General features: G+C 46.9%; 1 protein-coding gene and 1 pseudogene across 1 annotated transcript in view; both read left to right on the top strand.

The window, feature by feature from the left end:
- Positions 1-363: 363 nt before the first annotated feature.
- Positions 364-8,635, top strand: part of CFAP73 (cilia and flagella associated protein 73) — a 219,608-nt gene continuing 211,336 nt past the window's right edge. Inside the window, exon 1 of the mRNA XM_063913316.1 lies at positions 364-472. The gene's annotated coding sequence lies outside the window, so the exon portion shown is untranslated. The remainder of the gene's footprint in view (positions 473-8,635) is intronic.
- On the top strand, positions 1,740-1,858 carry LOC134941847 (5S ribosomal RNA; annotated as a pseudogene).

Here is an 8,635-nt window from a genome sequence, read left to right as displayed (position 1 = left end):
TGAGAGTGGGCGGAAGTTCGGATGACAGCTTCCGCCCACACTCACCAGCGCTACGCGACCGTTCAGACGCGATTACCCCAGTAGGACGGGAACGTATCCCGCAACCCTAACTACACACAGTCTACTATACCCCGTCGTCTTTGGATCACAGTGTCATGTATGTCCCTAATGCGACAACATACTTAGGGCGGAAATGAGAAGTGCTACTTCCGCCCCTCTCAGTTCATTTTACCTTCCCCAGTATAACCCGCCCGTATGACCTACTTGTAAGGCCCTGGATTGGACCATATGCCCAATACACATCCGCCCACACGGTCAGGTATTGGCTGACAACAATCACTCAGGGTTTTTAAACACCCAGTTATGGAGACACTAAGGAGCTGTTCAGGATGGAAGTGAACAAGCCCGAGACCGGGTGAAACGTGTTTTCCTGCATTCCTACAAGCACCCGACCTGTCTGACACTTGGAGTGGTGATGTTGATCATTGTTGTACCATATTTATTGCTAAGATTAAGCACCTTTGCTACAGTGCAGAAATTGCTCTAAGCTATATTGCTGGTGCTTCCAGCCCTAGTATAATGTGCCACAACTCATCTCTCACACCCAAGTATAAATAGGATAGGTGCGGTGTGACTCTGCATGTACTCTGCCCTTGGTAATCTCAAATTGTGTATAGCATACTCTCGTGAAGTTTTTTCACCATTGAGAGAAACGTACAGGGGTATTTCTTTCCTGTGCCTCAGGTATAGCCCTGTGTCACAGATTAAGATCTGTCCTGATATATGACACTGTTGATTGTTATATAAATCTAAAGTGCACTACCACGTGATACACATATTTTTCCTGCATTCCTTCAAGCACCCGACCTGTCTGACACTTGGAGTGGGGATGTTGATCATTGTTGTACTTTGTCTATTGCTAAGATTTAGCACCCCTGCCACAGTACAGAAATTACTGTGAGATATATTGCTGGTGCTTCTAGCCCTAACACAATGTGCCACACTCATCCCTCACATCCAAGTGTAAAAAGGATAGGTGCGGTGTGATCCTGCAAGTATTCTGCCCTTGGTAATCTCAAATTGTGCATCGCATGCTCTCGTGAAGTTTTCTCACCTCTGAGAGAAGTGTACAGGGGTATCTCTCTCCTTTGCCTCAGGTTTAGCCCTGTGCCAATAATTTCTGTCCTGATATGGGACATTCTGCTTATATCACCTGTGAAATCTAAGGTTCTGGGGCACGTCATAAATTTGTCTATCGAACTGTTGATTGTCATATGAATCTAAAGTGCACTACCAAAGATACATATATTTTATCTTGACACCATTCATGAGATATGTTTCTCCATCTCTGGTGGTTATTTGCTTTCTAACACCTGTCATTGTATTGTATCTTTGGACCAGGATCTGGCAGTAATCATACACCTGAGATAACCCCCTGGGGACCTACAGTTAATGTGTAAACTACCTTCTTCTTTGCCTTTTTCTCCTCCCATCCCAGAATCACACACATATCTCCTCCAACTGTTCTTTCTTCTGTGAACTCTCATCCACGATTCAGAGGAGCGTGTCCCCTCAGGAGATACGCTTCCTCGGTCTAACGTGGACAGCAGATTCACATTTTTTTCACTTTCCTGATACTTCTCTCCTTTCTCAGTAAGCATTTCCAGCATTCATTTTTTCTAGGCGGATTCAATCCTCCCATTTCGGTGCACTCTCATTGGTACTATAGGTTTGAACTTTCCTACGACCATACCCCTACGTTCACGCCCAATCTCGTCCGATCTTGGAAGCTAAACGCAGGTGGGCTGGGTCAGTACCTAGACGGGCGACCACTAGGGAATACCCAGTGAAGTAGGAAACTCCCCTTCCTGTAGAAAAGATACCAACAGCAGTATCACCACTTATACTTTATTTTCTTACTTCTCCTTTTTACTCTTTACGTAGGCAATTGTTTAGAAGTGTTACCAAGTGTATGGGCTCTCCCACTTCACGATTGTAACCCAATCAGGGCTGCATCAATACAAACACAGTTTGTACAGATCTTGGGCAGAGGGAAGTAGCTTAAGTTATAGCCAACTTCCGACATGCAATTATCTAGGAATAATTAAGATCTGAACATCCATTTATGAGACCGCTGTCTCCAGTTGACCTATCAACACCTACTCCTTCTCCAACCTGTCGTGTTTAACCCCCATGTACTTTAAAGAGTAGAAATAATTATTGTACTGGTATTACTCCTATAATATTTTACTTATCAATTAATAGATAGTTAACACAAGAGTGCGCCCAAACAAGAGTCATACTTTTTCTTCTATACATGTACATTTCCCCCTTTCTTTGACTCCGGGCGCACCACCACACGGACAGATATTATTGCTACTATTCAGCACTATTGTCCACTTTGTGGCATCCATATTTATACGTACTTTGAATCCAGGTCGGTGCAGGATCAAAAACCTTCCCTTTTTTTGTGCGAGTTCTACTAGCATCTCTACAAACCATACAGAGCAGATGCCATCTAATCAGCAATTAAGTAGGGTTTTCAGTGCATCCATCGACCAAGAAAAGGATACGTAGGATAACTTCCCACCCTTTGCTGATAGATTACGTCTGCTGTGACCTGTTAGGTAGTAAGTATGTGGAAAACCGGAGAGCCCCCAATTGATAATGTCGATTATTATACAGGAACGAAAAGCTATACCTTATACTAACTTAGAATACACTTTACCATGGAGCCACTGCAGCCGCTAAATCGAGTACACACGCTATGTACTTTATACACTGTTTGCGTACGGAGTCCCGTATCACCGTACGGAATTAGCGTACAAACGCCGTGCTGGGGGTACAAAGTACACACAGCGCGCACACACCCAGAGATACACTTTAAACCTTTACAGTAATGCAATGCAATGCTATTACACTTTAAACCTTATGCAGCAATGCAGTGTGATGCTATTACACTTTAAACCTTATGCAGCAATGCAGTGTGAGGCTATTACACTTTAAACCTTATGCAGCAATGCAGTGTGATGCTATTACACTTTAAACCTTATGCAGCAATGCAGTGTGATGCTATTACACTTTAAATCTTAGCAGGGAAAGAAATACACGACACCAATCTGTAGTTAAACCACTGGGTTCCGACACCAAAGTGGATTATTGCTGAAAGGGGGTTACAATATATACAATACAATACAATATAACAGAATAAATGGCTACAGTCAATGTTACATAAGTGAGTGGATTCGCTTGCGCTACCCGGTCCGGTCCTCTGCCATCTGATAGATAACGTTGTGAGCCTTGTGTCTGACCAGGCTGCAGCAGGCTTTATTTATACAATTCTTCCAAAAGCAATACAATGGATACTGTAATCCCTTTGTCCATTGGACACAGGAATGCACTTTTACAGTACAGGAGAGGTCATAGGTCGGTTTGAATTGGTGGGCGATGTCTGTTCTAACTGCTCTTGTGGGTGGTCTCCTCTGGATTCCCGCCGCATACATAATGTACAGTAAATACAGTTTATATTTATATTCTGCTTCTGCACATAACTATCCGCAGGAACATGTGATCTTCCTCAAACCAACACCGGAATGTTACCCTTAAAATACCCTACAGCTGGATACCAAACACCACCTTATGACCTTGTTCTGTCCCCTCCTATTCTGTGAAGGTGAATCCCTTTGTTCTGAAACCATTTAAACTGTTGTTATTTTCTGGTGTGGTGCAGGGGGACTATGTGTACATTGTGCACTATTTGGATTAAATATGTAATGTGTTTTGATAGCTCTCCATGCATTCACAAATTCTACCGTAAATACCCATACCACGCGCTGATGCGCACGACCGCGGGAGCGACCATACGTAAATTGCGAATATGTGCACGCACAGCAGAACAAGTACACGCGCAGAGGCCATCTGTGTGTTGTTTGTACGTGATGTGTGTACTGCAATATTTTTCGACTTTGACAACGTTAACAAAATGCACTTGAGTAAAGTGCACCAACCAACCAGTACAAAAACTATACGTCAAAGCGCAGGCGCGTCACACGGGTACAAAGTGGATCGCCGCTCAGCGATGGGTTTGTGCGAAGGATCCATTCGCACGGGCATTCGCAAGGAGATTGACAGGGAGAGGGCGTTTGTGGGTTGCAACTGACCGTTTTCTGGGAGTGTTTGGAAAAACGCAGGTGTGCCCAAGTGTTTGCAGGGCGGGTGTCTGACGTCAATTCCGGTCCTGAACAGGCTGAAGTCCTGGTCTGTGCAGACACTGCACAAAATCTGTTTGTACAGTTCTGCTTCACATGCGTTCGCAAATTTGCACAGCTAAAATACACTCACCCTGTAGGCGGCGACTATCTGTTCGCAGCAGTGCAAAAATCGCCTGCTAGCAATCAGATCTGAATTAGGCCTACAGTCTTTTTGCTTCAGAAACAGTCCTTTGTCTGGTATAGTCCAACATGAGTGATCAGTCTCTATTTGATCCGCTGCTCCTCTATTATCCCTGAACCTGCGGGAATTATAAATCAGTGAGATAGAATGAAAAAGAGGGCAGCCTATCATGCTTAAAAAATGTTTTACTATATGAATAATAGCATTTAAGAACAGGTAAAGTACATTTGGGGTAATTCAGAGTTGATCGTAGCAGCAAATTCGTTAGCAGTCGGGCAAAACCATGGGGGTCATTCCGAGTTGATCGTAGCTGTGCTAAATTTAGCACAGCTGCGATCATCTTCCCTGACATGCGGGGGGACGCCCAGCACAGGGCTAGACCGCCCCGCATGTCAGTGCCCCCCCCCCCCCCCCCCCCCGCACAAATACAAAAGCATCGCACAGCGGCGATGCTATTGTATTTCAGGAGTAACTCCCGGCCAGCACAGCTCCTGCGGCTGGTCGGGAGTTGTTTGTCGCTGCCGCTGGCCGCAGCGGCTGCGTGTGACATCACGCAGCCTCTGCGGCCCGCCCCCCGTTTGGTCCAGCCACGCCTGCGTTTCGCCCCCTCCCGCCCAGCGACCGCCTCTGCCTGTCAATCAAGCAGAGGCGATCACAGCCCTGCCACGGCCTTCGGCCATCTGGCATGCGCCGGCGCACTACGGCGCATGTGCAGTAGAGACCCGTTCGCTCGGCTGCGATAAACAGCAGCGAGCGAACGGGTCAGAATGACCCCCCATGTGCACTGCAGGTGTAGCAGATATAACGTGCAGAGAGAGTTAGATTTGGGTGTGTTATTTTGTTTCTGTACAGGGTAAATACTGGCTTCTTTAATTTTACACTGCAATTTAGATTTCAGTTTGAACACACCTCACCCAAATCTAAAGGTGGGTACACACTAATAGATATATCTGCAGATCAATTGATCTGCAGATATATCTGTGGACGATCGAGCAGTGTGTCCAGCATACACACTGCCCGATCCGTCGGGGACTGACGTCATGAACTGGGCGGGCGTGTACACACTAGTGATGTGCACCGGAAATTTTTCGGGTTTTGTGTTTTGGTTTTGGGTTCGGTTCCGTGGCCGTGTTTTGGGTTCGGACGCGTTTTGGCAAAACCTCACCGAAATTTTTTTGTCGGATTCGGGTGTGTTTTGGATTCGGGTGTTTTTTTCAAAAAACCCTAAAAAAACAGCTTAAATCATAGAATTTGGGGGTCATTTTGATCCCATAGTATTATTAACCTCAATAACCATAATTTCCACTCATTTTCAGTCTACTGTGAACACCTCACATCTCACAATATTATTTTTAGTCCTAAAATTTGCACCGAGGTCGCTGGATGGCTAAGCTAAGCGACCCAAGTGGCCGACACAAACACCTGGCCCATCTAGGAGTGGCACTGCAGTGTCAGACAGGATGGCCCTTCAAAAAAATTGTCCCCAAACAGCACATGATGCAAAGAAAAAAAGAGGCGCAATGAGGTAGCTGTGTGACTAAGCTAAGCGACCCAAGTGGCCGACACAAACACCTGGCCCATCTAGGAGTGGCACTGCAGTGTCAGACAGGATGGCCCTTCAAAAAAATTGTCCCCAAACAGCACATGATGCAAATAAAAAAAGAGGCGTACCAAGGTCGCTGTGTGACTAAGCTAAGCGACACAAGTGGCCGACACAAACACCTGGCGCATCTAGGAGTGGCACCGCAGTGTCACGCAGGATGCCCTTCAAAAAAATACTCCCCAAACAGCACATGATGCAAAGAAAAAAAGAGGCGCAATGAGGTAGCTGTGTGACTAAGATAAGCGACCCAAGTGGCCGACACAAACATCTGGCCCATCTAGGAGTGTCACTGCAGTGTCACGCAGGATGGCCCTTCAAAAAAATACTCCCCAAACAGCACATGATGCAAAGAAAAATGAAAGAAAAAAGAGGTGCAAGATGGAATTGTCCTTGGGCCCTTCCACCCACCCTTATGTTGTATAAACAGGACATGCACACTTTAACGAACCCATCATTTCAGTGACAGGGTCTGCCACACGACTGTGACTGAAATGACTGGTTGGTTTGGGCCCCCACCAAAAAAGAAGCAATCAATCTCTCCTTGCACAAACTAGCTCTACAGAGGCAAGATGTCCACCTCCTCCTCATCGTCCAATTCATCACCCCTTTCACTGTGTACATTCCCCTCCTCACAGATTATTAATTCGTCCCCACTGGAATCCACCATCTCAGGTCCCCGTGAACTTTCTGGAGGCAATTGCTGCTGGTGAATGTCTCCACGGAGGAATTGATTATAATTAATTTTAATGAACATCATCTTCTCCACATTTTCTGGAAGTAACCTCGTACGCCGATTGCTGACAAGGTGAGCAGCTGCACTAAACACTTTTTCGGAGTACACACTGGAGGGAGGGCAACTTAGGTAGAATAAAGCCAGTTTCTGCAAGGGCCTCCAAATTGCCTCTTTTTCCTGCCAGTATACGTACGGACTGTCTGACGTGCCTACTTGGATGCGGTCACTCATATAATCCTCCACCATTCTTTCAATGGTGAGAGAATCATATGCAGTGACAGTAGACGACATGTCAGTAATCGTTGGCAGGTCCTTCAGTCCGGACCAGATGTCAGCACTCGCTCCAGACTGCCCTGCATCACCGCCAGCGGGTGGGCTCGGAATTCTTAGCCTTTTCCTCGCACCCCCAGTTGCGGGAGAATGTGAAGGAGGAGCTGTTGACGGGTCAAGTTCCGCTTGACTTGACAATTTTCTCACCAGCAGGTCTTTGAACCCCTGCCGACTTGTGTCTGCCGGAAAGAGAGATACAACGTAGGTTTTAAATCTAGGATCGAGCACGGTGGCCAAAATGTAGTGCTCTGATTTCAACAGATTGACCACCCGTGAATCCTGGTTAAGCGAATGAAGGGCTCCATCCACAAGTCCCACATGCCTAGCAGAATCGCTCTGTTTTAGCTCCTCCTTCAATGTCTCCAGCTTCTTCTGCAAAAGCCTGATGAGGGGAATGACCTGACTCAGGCTGGCAGTGTCTCAACTAACTTCACGTGTGGCAAGTTCAAAGGGTTGCAGAACCTTGCACAACGTTGAAATCATTCTCCACTGCGCTTGAGACAGGTGCATTCCACCTCCTTTGCCTATATCGTGGCCAGATGTATAGGCTTGAATGGCCTTTTGCTGCTCCTCCATCCTCTGAAGCATATAGAGGGTTGAATTCCACCTCATTACCACCTCCTGCTTCAGATGATGGCAGGGCAGGTTCAGGTATTTTTGGTGGTGCTCCAGTCTTCTGTACGCGGTGCCTGAACGCCGAAAGTGGCCCGCAATTCTTCGGGCCACCGACAGCATCTCTTGCACGCCCCTGTCGTTTTTTGAAAAACTCTGCACCACCAAATTCAAGGTATGTGCAAAACATGGGACGTGCAGGAATTTGCCCAGATGTAATGCACGCACAATATTGCTGGCGTTGTCCGATGTTACAAATCCCCAGGAGAGTCCAATTGGGGTAAGCCATTCTGCGATGATCTTCCTCAGTTGCCGTAAGAGGTTTTCAGCTGTGTGCGTATTCTGGAAAGCGGTGATACAAAGCGTAGCCTGCCTAGGAACGATTTGGCGTTTGCGAGATGCTGCTACTGGTGCCGCCGCTGCTGTTCTTGCAGCGGGAGGCAATACATCTACCCAGTGGGCTGTCACAGTCATATAGTCCTGAGTCTGCCCTGCTCCACTTGTCCACATATCCGTGGTTAAGTGGACATTGGGTACAACTGCATTTTTTAGGACACTGGTGAGTCTTTTTCTGAGGTCTGTGTACATTTTCGGTATCGCCTGCCTAGAGAAATGGAACCTAGATGGTATTTGGTACCGGGGACACAGTACCTCAATCAAGTCTATAGTTGGCTCTGAATTAACGATGGATACCGGAACCACGTTTCTCACCGCCCAGGCTGCCAAGGCCTCAGTTATCCGCTTTGCAGCAGGATGACTGCTGTGATATTTCATCTTCCTCGCAAAGGACTGTTGGACAGTCAATTGCTTACTGGAAGTAGTACAAGTGGTCTTCCGACTTCCCCTCTGGGATGACGATCGACTCCCAGCAGCAACAACAGCAGCGCCAGCAGCAGTAGGCGTTACACTCAAGGATGCATCGGAGGAATCCCAGGCAGGAGAGGACTCGTCAGACTTGCCAGTGA

This window comes from Pseudophryne corroboree, chromosome 1 (assembly GCF_028390025.1).
Source record: "Pseudophryne corroboree isolate aPseCor3 chromosome 1, aPseCor3.hap2, whole genome shotgun sequence".
Taxonomy (NCBI): domain Eukaryota; kingdom Metazoa; phylum Chordata; class Amphibia; order Anura; family Myobatrachidae; genus Pseudophryne; species Pseudophryne corroboree.
Note: the sequence above shows the minus strand (reverse complement) of the source record. Positions and strands in the feature narration are given on the sequence as shown.